This window comes from Plectrocnemia conspersa, unplaced genomic scaffold (genome assembly GCF_051122295.1).
Source record: "Plectrocnemia conspersa isolate PC_06_02 unplaced genomic scaffold, ASM5112229v1 ptg000013l, whole genome shotgun sequence".
Classification (NCBI taxonomy): domain Eukaryota; kingdom Metazoa; phylum Arthropoda; class Insecta; order Trichoptera; family Polycentropodidae; genus Plectrocnemia; species Plectrocnemia conspersa.
Window position 1 is genome coordinate 19,279,634 of NW_028277177.1, and position 21,886 is coordinate 19,301,519.

Sequence of the window (21,886 nt, forward strand, 5' to 3'; positions counted from 1 at the left end):
TATCAGAACTTCTATTTATTTTATTAATAATCAAAAGCATATTAGAGTTTCGTTTAATGAATAAAAAAGTAAAGAAGTTTTTCACATATTTTCACACATTTTTTATCGATTGAAATTTTATTTTTAATTTTTTTTCCCACTAATTTCTCATCTTACCCATTTTAAATAAATATGAACGTAGTGATTATATTTAATGGAAAATTAGAAAAATAGTTTTTATATGCATGTTTTTATATTATATATACATATATAATGTAAATATCATATTTCCATACACTTTTTTTAATATTTGTTTGTAAATGATCCACAAGCAAATAAAAATTATAATATATTTTGTAAAAAACAAAAAAAAATATTTTAAAAATATTGTTATTTAAACTTTTTAAAATAATTTACACTTTAAGGGTTAGAAATATATAAAACGTGAATTTTATGAAAATACTTAATTAAACTTTAATATGTTTATTATAATTAAGTATTTCAGTAACGACTTTTTTAATTTAATCCTAAAATGTCGTCACTATGATTCGAAACATTTGCGTTATTCAGAGCTTTTTACAGAGATCGATATAACAATGCTTGAAACTTACACGAAACTCGCAGTTCTTCGTATCTTTTTATTTTATCGTACATATTTTTTTTATATACAGTTTTAATTTTTTAACTAGTGTAGATGCCTTTAGCATAATGTCAATACCCAACTATATATTAGGTAAAAATGAATAAATGAAGTTGGAATTATATTTGCAAAAGAAAATATAAATTTGCAAGTAGTATATAAAAAAAATTGCGTTGCGCGGTCAATATTTTTCTGCTCTTTCTGATAAATATATTTAAACTAACAGTTACTTCTTTTAAAACATAATTGAATGTTTTACTAATTTCAAATTATAATTTATTAGTAAATGTTGCTAAAGTTGAGCAAAACGATTTACGATTGAGCCTCGTTATTTTTTTTAAAGAAAATATCAGTTGAATAACAAAACATTTTTACTTTTTTTAGGTGGTTAATTTTCTTTCAATCAATTAACATGTCATAATTAAAATATTTCACATTTCTATCTTGACATGATTTTCGGTAAATTAATGACATGATACAAATACGGATGAAACGTGAAAATTTAAGATATTCTAACCAGCAACTGTTATATTTTTTTGTATAAAATGTCATGTCTTTATTGCCCACGTAGCACAAAAATTTAAGACGTTTTATTAATAAATTGGTATTTTCTTTAAATTAAGTGCTGAGGCTTAAAATTCGGCTATGTGGCCATAATATTGGGATCTTTTAACCTAAAGGTAGTGAAAATATATAATAGTCTGTGTAGCACGTAGCAAGTAAATAATTATTTGACAATGCATGATGTATATATTTTTTATAAGACATGCAATTAGTAATAATGTGATTAAAATTATATTTTACTTTATGTGATTGATATTTATATAACAAAAATGTTAATTTTAAAATATATATGTATAAAAATGCTTTGCTATTTTATTACAGATTCGAATGATATCTATCATTAGATTCAGCTCATAAACGATCGCTCATAAATTTTTCTTTGAAATTTGCCATATGTTTTGTGCAAGAAGTTATGTACATACATATGTAAATATGGATAGTCAAAAGATGTAAAATTAATTACTAGCTAATACATTGATATATTTATTATAGTATTTTTAGGTAAAAAGTGATCAAGGAAGCCACTTAATAAATATTAATGCGGATGTTATTGAATCATCTTTACTTATTATTTTAATAAAAAGACTTGTTACAGGTGTAAAATAAATGCAATTAATGATAAATACGAGTAAAAATTTAGAGCAATATTAAAAATAGAATATATACTGCTGATATTTATGCTTCAAAACACATGAAATTTATTTCTGATAATTCAGTAAACACAAAAAGTATAATTGTATATTCTATATTTAATTAATCCTACTGTTCGTTAAGCTAAGAACTTGGTATTTATTTTTTATAGAACATTCTGCTACAACTTATTATTTAAATTAGAACAAGAATGTTAAGATTCAGTAAGAGGCTTTTTTAACACATATAATTTTAATGATTTTGTCTGCAATACTTTACTTCGGGACGTAATTTTAATAGATGAATGTCCATGTAATATTACATTTAGAACTTTTTACTCGAAAGATGTTTCTAATTACTTGGCCTTTATTTCACTTAGTTGACAATATAATATAAGAAGACAAATCTACGAATTATTTACTCAAGTCTAAGTGAATTTCCATATCAAAAACTAGAAGGCATTTAAACTATTCTAAATAACATTTTCAAATTAACAAATATTGACGCGCGATTGAAACGCCGTCTGATGCGTGCGTCAAACCTTATCAAAGGCTTTTTAAAAATTCGTATATACGACGTTTACTTGAAATCACACATCGAGAGATTTTGTCGCCGTTTCTGTGATAGACAGAAGGTTAGAAACAGTGGAACTGAAAAAGTGCATTGGTCCAACAAAACATAACATATTTATAAAAAAATATAAAAAATATAATTTATTAGAATAATCTCGACTTTGAGCATTTATGTGAAATATTGAGAATCTTATTAACGTGAAACTATATTATAGGCCTTTAAACATTTTTTGTGCAAGATGTTTTCTGAAGTTTTTAATATTATTTTGTATACACATAAACATGTCTAGAACATTCAATTACTTCTTAATATTTTTTAAAGGGTGGAACTAATAAATAATTGCAGTATTATATCCACTATAATAACTAATTCTGCCTTGAGGGTGGTTTGCGAGCAAGAGTTTGTAAACCACAGTTCTGTGCAACCGTTGATTACCCTTAGCGTGCTGCTCATCATAGCAAATTGAGACACCAAAAAGTGTCAATATGATATCACGTGCCCAATGAATGATTGCTCTGTGATCACGTGCAATAATTTGGTAATAATTGCGAGGAAGTCTTACAAATGTGTATGTTGGTGAATGGCAATTAACAAATCGGGCTCAAAGGGCGTAATTTGTGAGCTTTTGGCGTGGGTTTCACACCGTACCATACGCGCGTCGAACTCGCTTTTAAAACTTTAAACTCACAAACAATTATATGTAATTATCGGGCGTCGTTCCTGGAAGAGTTCTTACAACCTGGCGGAGGCGTATAATTGGTTGCGTTTAATAAAAGTGCAAATTGTACAACGTACGAACGATAAAAAAGTTTATGATGTTTATAAAAACAGTCATCTTTACTTGCTTATGTAAAACAATTATACAAAACATTAGCCTTTACTAAGTTATACATAATAATATATTATTTTTATTTTTTTATACTATCTCCTACCGGAGAATAACTATCATATTTGCGATTTTTATTTTGTCATACGTCGAAGGACTTCAATATTCGTAATTCTATTATATTTTCCTATGAAATTTGGGCATACTTCTATAGATCCAGGTTTTAGAAGTTTCTGCAACACTTTTCGGATGAATTCTTGATACCAGTGTCAGTGACTTATACCACTCGTATAGCGTGCTGGTCAACATTAACTGTTTGATTCCAGCATATTTTTTTATTAATGCGGATGTCTTTATCATAAATTAGTATTTGTAGAAGTTTCGAATGTTGAACTTTAGACATCTACATTAACATTCAGACATCTTTGTATAAGATCGTTTATATTCGATAGAGATTATGAAAGTAAGCTGAGTGTGGCTAATGTCTTCTTCACATCATCAAGCTCATCAAGCTTATTGATCTATTTTATTGACAATTAAATTTAAGCCAGACATTTGGTATCGAACTTGTTTTGTATGTCTCTTTGAAAAGTTCTACGATGGCGCTAATTTATTCGTTTTCCAACAGTTTCACCAATTCGATATACACAGAATCTGACCCAACTGATTACAGGGTTTTCTTTGTTTTTTTCATTATCGTTCTGCAATGCTTCTATATCATTTCTTTTAAAATTTCAGTTTTTCCTATAAATCTAGAATATTTATGGCAATTTTATTTTTTATATTATATACACCTAAGTGATGTTTTATTTATGCTAATTCCTTATTTTTTTTATGTACGTTGAGAATGTTGTGTTTATTTTGAAGGTCTATCTCTATGCATTGGTCAGATACAGGCCGTTTGTTTAAATAGTTTGTCTGCTTTCGATATTAAACTATATTTTAAAAATATTATAGCTATCCTTACTGATATTAATATAATCTACTAAAATGAGAGGGCTGATAAAAGTATATTCGAACCGAATTTTGGCCAATAATAGAGCGCAAAAACAATTATCACTTCTCAGAAGGCGAAAATTCACGTCAAAAGCAATATAATCGCGTCGGCGCAGTCAGATATATACTTTTCCTTTACTTTCCAAATGGATGCAGAGTCAATTTTCATGAGATGACAAAGTTCAACAAAAAATCATTGCGATACTGAAGGGCCAAATACAATTAAATATATTACAATATTTAAAAAATAAATGTTTTTCCATTTTTTCAGTAAATCCACTCTTCTACCATTATATTAATAGATTCGTATATGCATTATATATTTTATATCAAAATGCTTTCAATCTTTATAAACAAAAAATAAAAAGTAATCAACGCAAAGCAATCCTCCATTTTAATTGTATTTTGTTTATTAGATTAGGCCTAGATTGTGGATTTTAGTCTACAAAGCCGGTTAACACATATTTACTGATGTGATCGAAAACAATTTTAATCCATTATACAATCATAACGATTCCATTTGCATTCAACGTGAGTCTTATCGACGTAGAGAGTGTTTCATCAAACGGTGCATATTCGCGCGAATAAATAGCACATAATGCACAAACACACAATCCTTGGAACTAGTATAATACAAAGTTTTCATATCGCGTGCTACGTGAAAACTGTTTTTCATTTTATAACGGTCAATTTTGTACGTTGGCCACTGTTGGCATAGAGCTTATCGAATTTTCCACATCGCCCTCGCAATTAAACATTGCCCCGACGTTGTCTATCTTCAGGGTCAGGGTCTATGTGTTGGGGCAGATTGAAAAAAATAAAGATTGATTGTAACGCTGCAAAACAACGATGGACGGCATTAGTCACTTTATTGGGGAACAATGGCGAACGGATTTGCCGATTGTTGTAATTGCGTCATGAAAAGCAGCGGCAAAACTTCCTGCATTCGAGAACGCGATAAATTGACCCATAGATGACCACTCAATAGACATGCTAGTTCAGTCAGACCATCTGGACAATTTATGAGAATTTTTAAATAATATTTTACATACAGTTAGCAAAACCTGAATGTGAATTACAAACATTGAAAACTTACAAAAAAATTGCGATATAAGTTAATTTCAAGTCCTTTATATAAATGCAATTACTCTTATAGGAACGGTAAAATAGCCACAATATTATTTGTCATAAATATATTAGGTTATTTGAGAACACAGTAAGAGTTTATTACTATATTTTTTATTACTATATAACATATATAAATGACAGTTATTAAGCAATTGTGTAAATAAAAAATAATTCATAGTAAAGTTTTAAATCATATTAATTTTACATATGTATAATTTATTTCTGGTTAGGTTAGCTATACGTTAATTTATCGACGGGAATATTTCTATATAGTATTTATTATGTACCTACTATCTACCTATAAATTATGAAAAATACTGCCAGAGATATGTTAATCATGTAATTTATTCCAAATCCAACATCTGATTATCGAAAAGTGTCGAATGTATCTTTATAACTCTATTGGGAATCCGTATCATTGCCAATACTATCGAGTATTGAGTGGCTTTCAAAATATATTTTTTATGTTAAAATGTATATATTTTATTATTAAATAAACATATATACACGAAAAATATTCAATGTATAATCAAATCTACTTATTATATTAATAGTTATTTATTTTTAATATTATTTAGTAAAATATTTATAAAAAAGTTGATCATCAACTATGTAAGAATGCTACAAAATAATCAATGTTAATATGGAAAAGCATATTAGTATGCATATATGTATGATATATGGCTTACATTTGTAACAATCATTGTTATATTATAGTGTTAGATTAGATAAAGCTAATAGATAAGCTCCTTAAATAATGTTATATATTTTTATTTATAAAATAAACTTATATGTAACTTATAAATAAACTACACATGTGTTACAATTATTGATTAATTTAATTTAGAAGACAAATTGTATAAATTTTTCAATTCATATTCATGTTTTAGTTTATGCGTTTATGGTTAACAACATAGTCATACATAAAATTATACCTTGCTTCTACCATAGACGAATATTATCAATAATTATTAAATTATTGATAATATTCACGCTAAATTAAATTACGTAGCATATTCTACTCTTTTGATCCTATTTTGATTTAACTGTGGGCTCCTAATCTCAATAGAGAGAGACAGAAATATATTGTTGTTTGTTTTTGCCATATCAAGTGCGTAAATTAATAGCATCGAATCCGATTCCTGCTTATCGTACGTGTTCGTTACACCTGCAATTAACAGTCATGTGAATTTCTGGTTGTATGGAATTTCCTTCGACTTTACAGGCAGGGGTATACAATAGACGATTCAATCGCTTCTACCAAGTCAAACTCACGCACCATCTCTGCAAGAATCGTTTTAATATGTAGTGTGTAAATTATAAGGTTCACTTATTGCTGTCACGTGTTTTATTGTGCATGTTCGTAGCATATGTTATTAACCTACTATTAACAGCGACTTACTTGATTGCTTACATCCATTACTGTGTATTGAAATTTTCTATTTATATGAATTTTATTTTGGTAGAGATACAGGGAGAAATTTTCATTGACGCTACCTAACTCACGTATAGTCACATATACTATGTGTATATAATTATATTACTAATGAAATGAACTATTTGAATAACAATAAAGTCAATTTGATTAGGATAGCTTAAAATAGTTGTGTAGTAAATAGAGAAGTAGTAGATTATCGATTAGGTTAGTTGCTAAGTTTTATTATTGTAACTTACATGTGTTATTAATGGTTTTATTAATACCTATGTAAAATAATAAACTAAAATAATATTTCATGATAATCTGATATTTGAGTCTAAATTAAACATTGCGTGTTTAAAATACGAGCCTAGAGAAAACATATCTTTTCAGCAATAAATTAAAAACCTAATGAAAGTTATTTACTACATGTAGATTAAAATGACATCATTCATGTCGAGGTGTTTTGCTTTTAATATAAAAGTTTGATTAAATTGTACTACAGATAAATTACGCATAAAAGAGTCGCACACGCGAATTGGCCTAACCCTCAAAATACCATGACTGATAGTTATTATATAATATATGCTTTCTCGCTTATTACATCGGCTTATCGATTGAATTGATCACCTATTAGCAGTTTTTGTCAATATTCGGATTACTTGTACCCAATCCGGGACAATGGATAATGTAGCGACATAAATAAATAGTACACGATTGTTTTATTAGATACAACACGCAACCTTTAATTTCGTCATGGTCGTTCTTGACCGTGCTACACAACACTACTAATTTTTAATATTGCTAACTTCCTCGTTAAGGGTAATACGACAGTCGATGTCGAAAATTCATACAGAAAACGACAGAGAATATATCTGCAACATAGACAAGATGCATGTCAGAGCTAGAGACAAAAACAAATTAATGGAGACCTAGAACTCATTCTAGCATTCGCATAATTTGGTATAATAACATAATAAGTCAAATCTGGTATGATATACAGCAGTTCTACACAAATGGTGGTTCATGAACATGTGCCACCAAATAAAATAACTATAAACAAAAAAGAATAGTTTGATGGGTATAGAGACAAGCATTGTTATGCTAGAATAAAACTTATTTTACAGCAGAATCGTTACCGCAGATGGTTTTGTGCAAAATTTTGTCATTTTTGGTAATGTGGTGATATCCTTCCTCGGTCTCTTGTTTTCCGGTTGGTGGTAGTAAACTCAGGTTTCGTCTCCAGTAAAAATGATTATTTTTGGTAGTCATACACTTTGGCTTCAAAGCACTGAAAGTCATTACTGACTCAGAAATATATCTGAGCTCACTACCAGTGGAGCTCACACTAAATAGACTCAGCATGAGTAGATTTTCAAGTGAACACCATTGAAGTTCAGAAAGAAGCAGCCTTTCAACTTTGATTTTAAGAGTCGGTCCAGCAAAGCTTCGAGCTTCAAAACGAAACAGAGACACAATACAGTACGAACGATCATATGTTCAGCAAACACATTCAGTCGGCAGATTTTGACAAAAGCACATAATTAGCCTGCTTTCTTCAAATAAGCCAGTCATAAACTTAAGAATGAACTATTTTAAACTGCACGATGGACCAGCAATAGAAGTCAGTGACTAATAATACTTGTAAAGTCTTGGTTTGAATTCCATATTTCTTAAGAAGTGCACAAATTTCAGAGGGACTCACGACACGACTTAAAAAAAATCAATGCTATATAATTTACCATTGCCAATAAGCACCCAAACCACCTTAGTCAAAATATTTATGGAATATAACGAAATTTAAGGACAAGTTAACTGCCGTAATTTTTAATATATCGACATAAAAAATCGTAGTTTTGCTTAAAAAAGTCATAAAGAGAACAGTAAATAGGGCAAAAAAGTTTTAAATAAAAAAAATCTAATAAAAGCATTTTATTAAAACACTTATATGTGTATGTACATATACAGAAATCTACTTAATTCTTGCGGCTTTTGTTGGATGGAATTTTTTAATTTCTGTCATATCTGGGAGATTGGAATTAGCGATTATTATGTAATTATAATTTTGCTCGATTATTACAGGTTATGGTTTTCTAGATGTTAAATTTAGTCTCACGGATAAATATCATGACAAATAATTTAATTAAAATCGAGCTAGGTCGCGCATAGGGACATCTACTGATAGTAAACTGTAAAAATAGTTTGTATGATAATCGCCTCTGTGTTTCATGCCTGATTCGAACCTTACAACTATTCTTAGAAGTACATGTATGTAACATTGCTGTCAAGTTGCAATAAATTATTTAGACGCCTTTTTAAGTAACGATCAATGCACTATACATATCCATTTTCCTACTAGTTCTATATGTTCCTAGACCAGTGGTTCCTAAAGTGGTCCCTATGGACCCCGGGATCATTCAGGGGGTCCGCAGAAAATAAAATTTGATTTGGGGGTCCCTGAATAACGTCAGGGGTCCGCACAAGGTATAATATAAAATAAAAAAATTGTGACACATTTTTATTAATATGGAAGTTAAAATAAATAACAATGAATAAAAAAATCACAATAATTGTTATTTGCTAAATTTTTGGAAACTGATACGAAATGTGAAACGTTATTTACTGAATTAAAAAGATTTTTCGATGTAAAAGCTATACCCTTGACTAATATCATCTCCGTTGCTACTGACGGTGCTCCGGCAATGGTAGAACGACACCGAGGCTTTCTGGCATACTTAAAACAAGCTATACCGAATGTATTATCGGTACATTGTGTCATTCATCGACATTAATTGCTCGCAAAAACCTTAGTGAACGTGTGCATGAATCACTACATTATGTCATTAGAGCAGTTAATAAAATCAAAAGGAATGCCTTAAATGAGAGATTATTTGTTCAACTTTATTTGAAAAATGATGATGACTTATGACTATAATCGTTTACTACTTAACACAGAAGTATGTTGGTTATCTATAAGTGCATGTTTGGATCGCTTCTATTCGCTCTTTGATTCAGTGTTGGAATTCCTGGAGAGTAAAGACAATGATTAACGTCACCATTTAAATATCTCAAAAAATGACATTGCTTATATGACTAATTTATTTGCCAGATTTAACGAGACTAATTTGAAACTACAAGATGACACTTTAAATTTAATTAAAACTAAAAGTGTAATATCTGCGTTTGTTGCAAACATTTTGCTATACAAACAAAACTAGGGAAGAGGAGAATATTCCCAGTTTTCAATCTTTCAAAATTGCAAAATAGAGATGAAGATTTGTTTCCTTATTGTCAACACTTATTATAACATTGCTTCATTCGGATCTTAACCAAAGATATTCTTCACTTAGATATTCCCGACTGGGTGTTGAACCCTTTTGCAAGTAGACAAACTCAGAGCACAATTATAGATGAATACATACTAATACAGGAGCAACTTATTGAATTATCCATAAATTAGGAGCTGAAACCAAAGGATATGACAACGTTCTGGTTACAAAATCAGATCCCAATTTTATATCCAGCATTATGGGTTATTGTACAGAAGCTGTTGATTGCTTTTCTGTCTTCCTATTTGGTAGAACGTGGATTCAGTGCCTTTATGAGCCTCATCACAAAAAAAGAAACTGACTAGAAATTAGTACTCGTGGGGATTTAAGGTTGCTACTCACAAACATTGAGCCGGACATAAATACACTCATAACATCTTATCAGGTTCATCCAAGTCATTTAATTTTTTTTGTATTTCAAAACAAAAGTTATAATTTTAATAATTACTTCTTCAACAAAATGTTTTATTTATATTTTATTTTTACGTCACCGTTTACCATTCAAGACATGAAAGTTAAATTTGTAATTTTTCTATTATGCATTTATGTAGTTTTTCACCAAGGGTCCGTAGTTAAGCTTTGAGTATGAAAAGGTGTCCGTGGGCCAAAAGAGTTTGGGAACTACTGTCCTATACTAACCAAATAGAAGCAATTTCATTTTTTCAGCGATTTCATGTGTTTAAATTGTCCTTAGTCCATTTTTTTGTAAATATTGAAATATATATATTTAGTCTCCTACAAAATATACCAAACAAGCAAATATGTATGGTCAAAATAAGATACTCGTGTTTCTGTTACTGTAGTCACACTCTCTGTAACTATATTAATTTGCGACATACATATGTATGTACATATACGAGTGATCGAAGAATTGAAATAAAATTATAGATATAATTTACTTCTTTATTTTGTGTTCGCTACAAATACACATTTAAGCTGTTATTACTGCAGTCTCTTTCATCCCCGTTCTCAATAATTTAAAATATTTTTAAGATATAGACAATATGACATTGATTTGAAAATAAAATACATTTTGTTCCCTTCTTCCAGTTTGACTTTGTCCGAAATTTATTTTTGATGACAAATGATGCAAATACAAGCTATATGGTCAGGCTGCTAAGAGTAAAATACATATTTTTAATTTAAACTTCTCTTGGTCATTTTTGGACTAGTTTTATGGTCACTGGGTACAAGAAGAGGACAAATTTCTAAGATGGATGTATAAAATAAATAATATCACAGGTTTGTCACATGATACTAATGATGATCACTTGGATTGGTTTCAATTGCCCATGAAAACGCTTAAAAACGTCATCAATTGAGAAGACTAAATTTTAAATTATTAGGCAAACCTAAATGCAGTGCATGCTACAAGCAAGCGTTGCCAGTTAATAAAACAAATCTATCTTTTATATGCGAATTTAAGAAATATTTGATTCACATTTTTATATTGAAACTTCACCATATTGCACATTTGCGTTACGAAATAAATCCAACGAAGTGATAATATTTTATTTTAACCGGTTTAAAATACATTTAAAATGTTACATTGCTCGGTTTACCCATATTGTCATTCTTGAAAAATGCTTTAATAAACTACAAGGGTTATAAAGATTAAGAGAGACACTTAAATACTATAATAGGACAAATATTTTAATTTAATCGATTTTAAAATAACATATTTAAAATTATTATTTAGTAAATAAAACTGAATAAATATATCTAAGTGTCGAACCAATGTAAATAATATAAGTTTCCATACAATAGGTGGCGCTAATATAACCCACTAATATATTTTTTCTCTTTAAATACAAAAGGTGTTCGGCATTATTATTAATCATTGGTTGCTAAATAATATTTTTTGTATACCTGCCCTTGACGCGACTTCTCATATAGACAAGATTTGCGATACCCTTGACGTTCGTTGAGGTAAAACAAATACAAAATAATAATAAAAGCAATCTATAAGAATACAAATGTGACCTTCAATGGCACATTAGGTACGAAAGGTATGCTGTAAATTGTGATAATGTGTTATCCATTATTTTTTTGATGGGCGAGTTATATGACTTTTACTACTAGGTTTTTAACACTGTTGAGTTTGGAGGATTGGAGCCTGTATAATGTCATAATCTATAACTCTATAAAATTATACATAGAGTTTATATGCATACAATTAGGACAAGTTTCAATGATACTTAAGTATTTTCAATTCTGTGTGTCATATGTAACTATAAATTCGTGCAATATTCAAAACTACAACACAAAGTGTCATAGGCCACCGTCTCCAACGTTTCGGTGTATAATTTGAACTTAACTTTATTTAATATGATTATAATTATAAATCATAATTTGTGTGTTACTAATCTTAATATTGTTATTTCTATAGTCAATTTACGAACTATGTAATTAGTAAACATGTTTTTATGTCATACTTGTGAGTTTCCAACAATATCTTTCTAGAAATCTGCAAATGCAAAGGTTTGGTTTTACAAAACAAAACTGAAATCATCACTTAAAAACACTCAAAAATTGCAAAATAGATAAGCAGACTTTCAAACGCCATCAATTACGTAATTAAAACTCTTTAAATCCGTTTTTCATAAGCTTAGAGACATATGTCTAGCAAAATTATGGTCTCGGATCGAATAAGCATTGCTGTATGTATTTCTTTGTAATTATCGAACAGTCGCCTATAAATAGCCACTTTGGAAGTTACTCTTTCATTAAGCATAGCATTAAATAACATGTAATTATGTACACTCAGTAAATAATACTGCAGCGGCTTAATCTGTGTCTAATTACTACCTATCACCATCCATCGGCCAAAATATATTATATATTTAATGTGTATTAAATGGAGGCATGCAAATACTTTTTTAAATACATATGTATTTATTTAATAATTTTGTTTTTATATTATTTCATTGATTTATAAAATTATTGTCTATTGTACTTCCTTGAAACTAATTTTTTTAAATATATATTGTATTTTTTGTTCTTAGTTTTCAACTTTTGTGAGGTCTATTTAATTATATTATGGGCGAAAATTGTCAGCACAGTGATAACACTTACATGGCAGCGCGGCGGCGAAGAGAAGCAGCACATTCCTGGGAGAAGTCAGCGGTACCTCGTTCGTCGATCATTTTAACTAGACTTTTAATAAATAATACTGCAGCAACCTAATCTATGTCTAATTGCTACTCGTCACCAACCGTCCGTCGAACTGTTTTTATTAATTTTGTGTTCGTATTATTCAATTGTTTTTTTTAAATATTGCCATTTTTGCTTTTTCAAAATTAAATGTTTTAAAGGATATCTTATTTTCTGGTGATATTTTTTGAATAAATTCATTTTATTTTTTAAATAAAAGTTTCTATAAGAAAATCGCTGTCAGAACATCATGTTTTAAAATAATAATATATAAAGGGCGGCGAAAAATCCGGACGCACACGAGTTGATACAATATGACCGATAATAAAACAATACCGCTGCAGTACCGCATAAACTGGGTCGTCGCAGAACCGCTTGCTGTAATCCCGTCGGAGTTTTCCTGGATCCAGACCTGAGCTGGCCGACCTCCGAGACGATGGGCCTGTGCCCTCCTACTAGATGCCCCCATTGTCAGCCGCCGCCACCGATTACGTAGCCCAGGAAGTGTCCGGCGCTGCCATTTTCCTTCAGCGAGAAGCCACCAATATTTATTTATTTATTTTATTAAATTATTTAGCTAATAACTAATTTTTACATTAAACAAATTTTAACTTAACATACAGAACTACTATTTTAGCGACGGGATGGTGACGGGTGGCAATTAGACACAGATTGAACCGCTGCAGTGGTATTTTATTGAAGTATATAAAAAGTTACATGGTGTTTATACTTTGGAACGGGGCACGATCCCGCGAAGCGCGAAAAATGGCCGAGGGTTGCCAGGCGACATAAGAAAATCGTCACGCCAGTGCTACCATAACAAAAATCTATATAAAAATATAAATAGGCCCCCATACTATTATAATTTATTTCGTAAGGTTGCATCCAAGCGACTCAGAGCCCCTAAAGTATATCCGTGGCTCTACGCTAGAACTGCCATACGTCCCGGTTTTGAGGTTTGTGTCCCAGTGTCCCTGTCCAAAAATTATTTGTATGGGTCGATTTAAAATTTACGCATATTAAAAAAAAGAGCGATGATACTAAAGTCACCGAAGTCGAAGAAGGGGGAGAGTGAAGGCAAGAGAAGAATGAAATGTAAGGTTCTATTTGGTTATATTAAATTAGATTGCCTAATAATTTATATTATATTATTTTAGATTTGATGCAGACGCATCCACAAAAAAAAAAAATCAAATTTTTCCAGTCAAACTGAGTGCTCTAAAATGATTCAATATTAATCCCAACGTTTCGCTCTTGGAATACCTATTATCAATCTCTTCTTTAATTGTTTTTTGTCTTCAAAGTTTTTTTTTATTTATTTTTTTAAAAGATTATGCAGTTTTTTATAATAAAGGTATGATTGACCACCGCCGCTGTCTCTCCGTTGAAGACAATCAAGAGTATGTGCCACCGTCACATTAGTGTTACTGTAGTGCCGCCAATTTTTGGTCATAATAAAACCTATACATATATTTATTGGCCCCCACAAAACAATTACTAGTTGATTTCTTGAATACATTATTTATAGGACATATCCAAACATATATATGCATTTGATGCATGCACTGAAAACTATTCTCATTTCTACGAGGAAGTGTAAATGCAAGTTTTCAATGAATTTAATTTTTACCCAACAAGATTTTGTTGAAAATTTAAAGAGATTCGATATGTTTGTTTAGCAAACCCTTTGGATCACCTTTGAGACTTTCAAGACGTCGATGTTTGGTAACTCAGAAAACGACATTTACTCTTAAATACTAAGATCATTAAAAGAGTCGTGACGATTTCTTCTATGAGAATCATACAAAACTTAAGGAAATACTTTTAAAATTATAATAAATATAAATGATATGATGTTTTTATAAATTTATATTGTTCCCTTACATTTGGTCTTTAGTTTTATATTCTACTTTCTTAGCTTAAATTTTCATGTTTAAAATAATAAAAAAATAAGATAAATTGTATTTTATTTATTTATGTGAATTCGTGATAGCAAAAGCTACTTTAAATTTGACTTAAATTAAGTTTTTAATATTATTTTTATCAATATAAGATGTAAGTTTAGGTGCATTTTTTCTAGAAGAAAAGCACTGCATAAATTATTTATTTGTAAGCGATAAACTATGGAGAACTTGAAACTTAAATACTCTTGTCACGTTTTGTGGTGGTGGATATCTCTGACTTGAAATTTTAAGCATCGTTCATAAAAAGAGTATTTGTTAAAATATTATTGTTAAACCATATTATTTAATATTAGAAATTTAACAATTTTAAGAATAATACAATTAGTTTTTAGCGTTTTAATATTTTTTATATTAATTCAACAACCATGGTCATACTGTAGTTTGTTAAGACCAACCGATCAGCTGAGCGTTGTCAGGGAAATGTCATTCGAGACGCTTACGTTTCTATCCGAGCGCCATGTTGGTTCCTCAAAATAGTTTTGGCGACGCTCTCGTTCGTTTAGCACACGCCTCCGTTATGAATTCGCACCGTTTTTATAACGTTTACCGTTTAACATCTTGACTGTATTCTGAACTGTGATTTTTACACATTATTACATAACACAAAGGCCTTCCTGACCCTCGTTCGCATACTTTGTCGAGGTCATAACTGTAAGTTTGACGCCAATAGTTATATTTATAAACGCGGATGTGTTTCAATCGGTTGGAACTTTGCACAAACTCGTTCGTGTGTTCTTATTCCAATTTCTTCTAAATAACAACACTAAAATAATAGTGTGACTCATTACCTATTGCACCATATTTTTACTCAGTTCCATTATCTACACGCGTGAATTAACAGTTACTTTTGAGATTGTATTAAGTGTTTTTAGGTAAGAAAATTCAAAATTTGATTTTTTTTCAATATAATCTATGATTATTTAACAGTTTTACTGTATTTATTTTTTATTTATATTTTAATTGTGTGTTATTTTAGAAAACTTATTGACGCACTTTTTTTTGTGAAGTTATGTGAACTAGTGTTTTAACAAGGTTTTGCATTAACCTGATAATTTGTGACATGTGAAATTTCGTACTCATCAGCTTCTTTAAGAATGAAAAAATATATCATCGTGCAGTGATTAAATACTTACACAGAAAGAGCTTCAAACTGAAAAATAATAATAAATACACGGCACCTTTTAAATATCTCGTCTTTCATACACAATTGGTAAAAAAGTAGGCAACTGAATTAAACATTCGAGGAGAAGCGTTGAAGATGACCATCGTAGTGAGGCTTGCAATTTCTACTACTGAATAAAACACTGATTTAATTTAAGATATGGTCATGCCAGATCAACGAATCAAGGTTAAAAAAATAGAAGCTGTAAACATCTCTTATAAATGGATTTCAAACATTTTGAGCCAAGAGTTTATCAGAAATGTCGTTGAACTTACTGCTCCGTTATGAATTTGCTGCTGATAATTTTATGAAAAGATTTATTGCTACCAAGGAGACTTGAGTTTACCATTATTAACATGAGCTAAAAAAACAATCGACAGTTACGTTTTTTGGATAACTGTGGATAACTTTGAACAATAACAATATTACTCAAACTTTTTTCATTAATTATGTGGAAAAATAATAATAAAATGACTTGGAATACTAACAAAAAGTGTGCTGTTCCAACAGAGTAACTCTCTAGCACACTCATCGGCAATTGAGATGGCAGAAATTCTTTAGGGCGGTTTTAACTTGATACTTCATTTTCTTTATTCGCTGAATATAACTCGATCAGACCCTCTATTTCTAAACTTTAAAAAACACCTGAAATACAACGAAGAAGTTGTATCAGCCGTAAAAAATAAATTTGCAGAACAAGACAAAGTATTTTATCAAACCAAAATCATAGCATCGATAATAAAGTCTTGTGTTAGGCTGCAAAGTTTTTAATCTTTCCTTGTATAATATTGATGTATTTTATTTATAATTTAATTTACACTGCATTGTTAAAGCTTATGCTGAATTATATATGCTGTCTTAGTTGCAAAATTTGCACATTACATATATCTTTATGAACTAAAGATTGATATTTTATCAACAATATCTGAAAATATAATACTTATCCGGAGAGTATTTGGAATGATATTCAATGCAAATTTTATGTATAAAATGGGTTAAATCTTTCCACATATATAGTATATGTTCTTTAAACCTTTTCTTTTAAAATTAAATTATCCTGTTACTAATAAATGGATTATTTTTATGTAGCATTTCATTTTTTTATTTAGCTATGTATTTTATAAATATATGGGAGCATTTAATTAGTGCTAAGAAATAGTAAATTAGCCACTCTACTATTTTTTTTATTATAATTAATAAAAATATACATATCAATATATTAGTAACAGATTTTCATCAAAGCTATAAATTATATTTAAAGCCTCTAATTTTACTCACACGGTTGGCCATGATTCAAACACTATTATTTAATTTACATTATAAAATATATTTACTTGAAACTCACAAACGAACATTTTTTATATAACTAATTCAGGTAGATTTATCAGTGTAAATGGATATTTATATTATAAAACATTTTTAAATACTTTATTAGGAGAGATACGAGTTTTTAATAGTTAGCAGTTTAAAACGAGATACCGGATCTTATCTAATATATTTTGCAAACAGCTATAGATCAGAAGTTGTTTGGTATTAGTGATTAACTTATTTTCTTTACTACCATTGTTCTTTCCTGTTGGTGAGAATAAAAAATTGTGATCAATTTTTCATAAAAGTTTGATAGAAATCTGAAGGCTTCTGCAATAGGTAATATTTTAAAATCAAATGTTACAATTTTTTTAAATAATCCTGAGGATTCCTATGTAAAACATAAATAAATATGACAATATTTTGTCAAATAGTATTACACAATTTCCTTCAAACTAGGATGTTTATTTTACTATTTACCCTGTGTGACAACAATGGTAAGACCGAGATGGATAAACGAATGACATAATCTATATGTGACGTGGGAGGGATAAAGTTGAAGGAAAATTTATGAATAAAGAGATAATATTAATTATTAATTTGTTTTTTAATAGATCTTAGAATGTGGAATAGAGTCACTTTTAAACGTTTTATAATGTGATAGTGTGCAAGATTGTCTTATATAGATAGTCTATCAAGGATATATGTTTAGCTAGATTTTTAATTGGGTTATCTCATTTTTATATTTGATTTTCTGTCACGGAAATGCAATTTAACGGACATAGTCATTTGTAGTATGCTTACCTTAGTTCGAGATGCAGATTTATCAAGAGTCAAAATTGGCAAATATATCAGATTTGAAGTGAGTTTATATTTATTATAACCCTAATTGATTGACATTATCAAGTCAATATTTACATTAAGGATATTTTTTTTATATTTTAATAAAGGATATTATTTTATATACTTCAATTAAGGAAATAAATAATTGTCATTTTTCTATTCAAGTGATTCAATTTTATTTCCTATAGATTGAATACTACGAACTCGGTTTAATCATATACATATCTTTGTCATTTATTTATGTTTGTGTTTAATAATATGTCAGTACTGCGGACATAATCACCGTGATATCATTTAACTGAGCATTATTCTTATATGTTTCAGAATCTAATCGCAAAATGGCGCAGATGGCTGATTTTCTTACCTACAGCTCCTACCGCAAGATGTACTGTGATATTAAATCATCTAAGAATGATTCAAAACATATTGTCGTCATCGAAAGTCCTGACGAAGTGAACCGCAAAGCCGACAAGAAGAAGTTCTCCTGGAACATCTTTGGCAAGATGAAAAAAATTATACATAAGGTCTTCAAGAATACTCCGACGAAACCATTTGATAATACCATGTGATACATTTTAATCAATTTATGAGGCTTATTGACGTTGGCGTTATTTGTAAATGATAATTACCCTTTTGCAATTGAGATTTATATGCAGCACAATATTCTAATATTGAGTATACTTTATACATATTATATCAAGAAAGACTGTTTATTTTTTTACCTATGTAATCATTGATAATGTGCATTTCATTGTTAACACTGATATTAAGATTAAGGCACAGTTGGTAGTATACTTTTAAGGACATGAAAATGTTTACTTTATCCTTTTATGTATTCAAAAAGGATATATAGTGAACGGATCTGTTTAAATATGTTTCAAGATGTTATATTATTTTGCTTATTAATAAAAATATTTAACTATCACTTTGATGTAATATTTACTTAAATTGACGCCTACTGACTTACCAATGTTTGAATTTTATCAGCTTATTTGTTGATCACAGTGTTGACCTTTTTTTAACCTGTTATAGAAAGAAATTTAAAGCATTTTGATTATATATCTCATGTTTAGTAAATATATATACACTTTTCAGTTATAACAACAATTTTATGTGAATATTTTTATAAGAGTTAAAAAATTAGAGTGTATTTAGCACCATACAACTATGTATTTCAAAATCAATTATAATATGGCTTTTAAAAATATTTTGGTCTTAATTTTATTAGGAACTTAATATACTTTTCATGATTTTACGATACGATTTTTTGCATTTTTACTCTTACTAATTAAGCATTATTTAAACTATTACACAATAATGTTACTTTTAACATGAAAAATAATAAGAATAATATGTATAAGTAATGTTACAAATAATATTTTATTATAATATGTTTACTATTGCATATTACATATTTTCTTTTTACATTTCAATTGTTGATCTCAAAATATTTGCTCTCTTTGTAATTTGATAATTTGCATATTATTAAAAAAATAAAATTTAAAATAAATTGCAATAATGTTATGCAATGAGTCTGTTAAAAAATATTATTTTGAAAATTAAAACTTTTATGCAAATTTTACAGTTTGCGTATTTAAGAAGTCAGTAATAATATTTTTTATTTTACTGATAATTTAAATTATAAAATGTTTGATTTAAGGCATTAATTAATATTATCTAAAATGTACTCTTTACTTATTAAATAAATCTCATTGTAATTTGTTTTTTATTATTGACATTTCATATTTTTATTTAAAAAATTATACATAGTTATAATATCTTATAATGTCTATACTAATAATAAAAATACGTATATATGCTTCAGCTTATTACTAACATTTATATTCCAAATACTTTATATATTTAACTCAAAGTTGAAAATATGACGCATTATTTAATATTATAGAATTTGAGTTATCCAATTTCAATTTGTACAAATTATGATTTAAGATTAATTAAAAACGATTATATACTATAAAATTAGACAAATCATTGACGTACATACATTTTTATTTCTTAATAATGAATCTTGAAACAATGTTAGTCTCGACGCTGTGTGATTTAGAATTACCCACAATAGCCGCTGTCACACGCACAAGAGTAATAAAATCTAATCTTGAGCAGTGGCCAGCAGCTGCAATGGGATTCAATATGATGACCGATCTTCATTGATGAGCTCCGGGGAAGAATCAATTAACTATTGTCATGCTTTTGTAACACTAATACATTTTTAAACACTATTAAATTTTAAATAATATAAAATCACATCACTCACACTGTTATGGTTTGCAATAATTATTAATTAATAATTTAATGTTAATTATTTATATTATTTAAAAGTGCATTTATAATTATAAAAAAGTATACACCTATGATACACATCGTTCCTATGTGTAATGGGTAGTACTGAGATAATACTAACTGACCAGGCTTTATAAGTAAAGTCCCCCACCCTAAGGTGTATATAGGGTGGTTAAAAACCGATAGCCAATAACCCATAGTAGTGCTTCTCAAATATCCATACAGTCCAATCATTAAACATGGTTTTAGTTTTTAATATTTTTATGACTTTAAATTGATATATTTCAAATCTGTTAAATTTTTTTTTACCATATGCATTATTAAAATAATAAATCATAATATTTCAATAATTTATTGATAACACGCGATTGTTCTTTCTATGTATTCTTAATACTAATTAACTTCTTCAATCTGAATTGCTATTTTTTTGATGTTATAAAAATAATTAATCCAAACTATAAATATATGGAGGGTATAAAAAAAATTGCCACTCATTGTCCTTGCGGTTAATATTACACAAAGGGTGTTAACTTTTAATCTAATTTACTCGGCTGATGAAATCAGTGACTCTCAACAATTCAAACATTAATATTAAATACATTTTTCGTATACGATGGATTTATAACTCGATCGAAATAATATTCCCCTCTACTTAACTTAGTTGAAAACTAAACGATTAATGCTCAGGATTGTTACATATTTAAAATTACTTCCTACTGAGAGGCTTTTACGTATATTAATTAGTTGATTAATTAATTAATTTATAAAGCCTCTAAGACCGAGGGCACTGTGTGCCTTGTATAATCACCTAGTGCGCAGTACATTTGAGCATACTTCTCTGGTACAGTTGCCAAATAATGTTCTCATAAACAGATATTTTAATCATATTGTTATGAGTAAAATAACATGCTATAAAAATAATAGTTTATGCTGCATTGTAAGCTTCGCTTCATACATTTCTAGCAAATGGAAATTTATAAGCAGGGGTTGAAAAATTGTTTTACTCGAGAAGAAAGGATAATAATAAAAATAAAACTGTAGATGTACAAACAAGTATATAAATATAATAAATA

At 28.8% G+C, this 21,886-nt stretch overlaps 1 protein-coding gene and 1 long non-coding RNA gene across 6 annotated transcripts in view; one reads left to right on the plus strand and one right to left on the minus strand.

Moving 5' to 3' along the window:
• alka (glycine receptor subunit alpha alkaliphile) overlaps nucleotides 1-13,988 on the minus strand; it is a 52,885-nt gene extending 38,897 nt beyond the window's left edge. For 3 of the 4 annotated variants that reach the window (XM_088201728.1, XM_088201727.1, XM_088201724.1), the window contains exons 1-2: nucleotides 13,857-13,988; nucleotides 13,158-13,760 (exon numbers count right to left, since the gene is read on the minus strand). The gene's annotated coding sequence lies outside the window, so the exon portion shown is untranslated. The other variant, XM_088201725.1, reaches the window with a different exon arrangement.
• Nucleotides 13,989-15,577: 1,589 nt separating this feature from the next.
• On the plus strand, nucleotides 15,578-20,230 carry LOC148227501 (uncharacterized). Of its 2 annotated transcripts, none has more exons than XR_015812060.1 (2): nucleotides 15,578-16,071; nucleotides 18,837-20,230. It is a non-coding gene; the product is annotated as an uncharacterized LOC148227501 (long non-coding RNA). The 2 variants fall into 2 exon arrangements; XR_015812059.1 differs by having other exon boundaries at nucleotides 15,578-15,850.
• The last annotated feature ends 1,656 nt before the right edge of the window (nucleotides 20,231-21,886 follow it).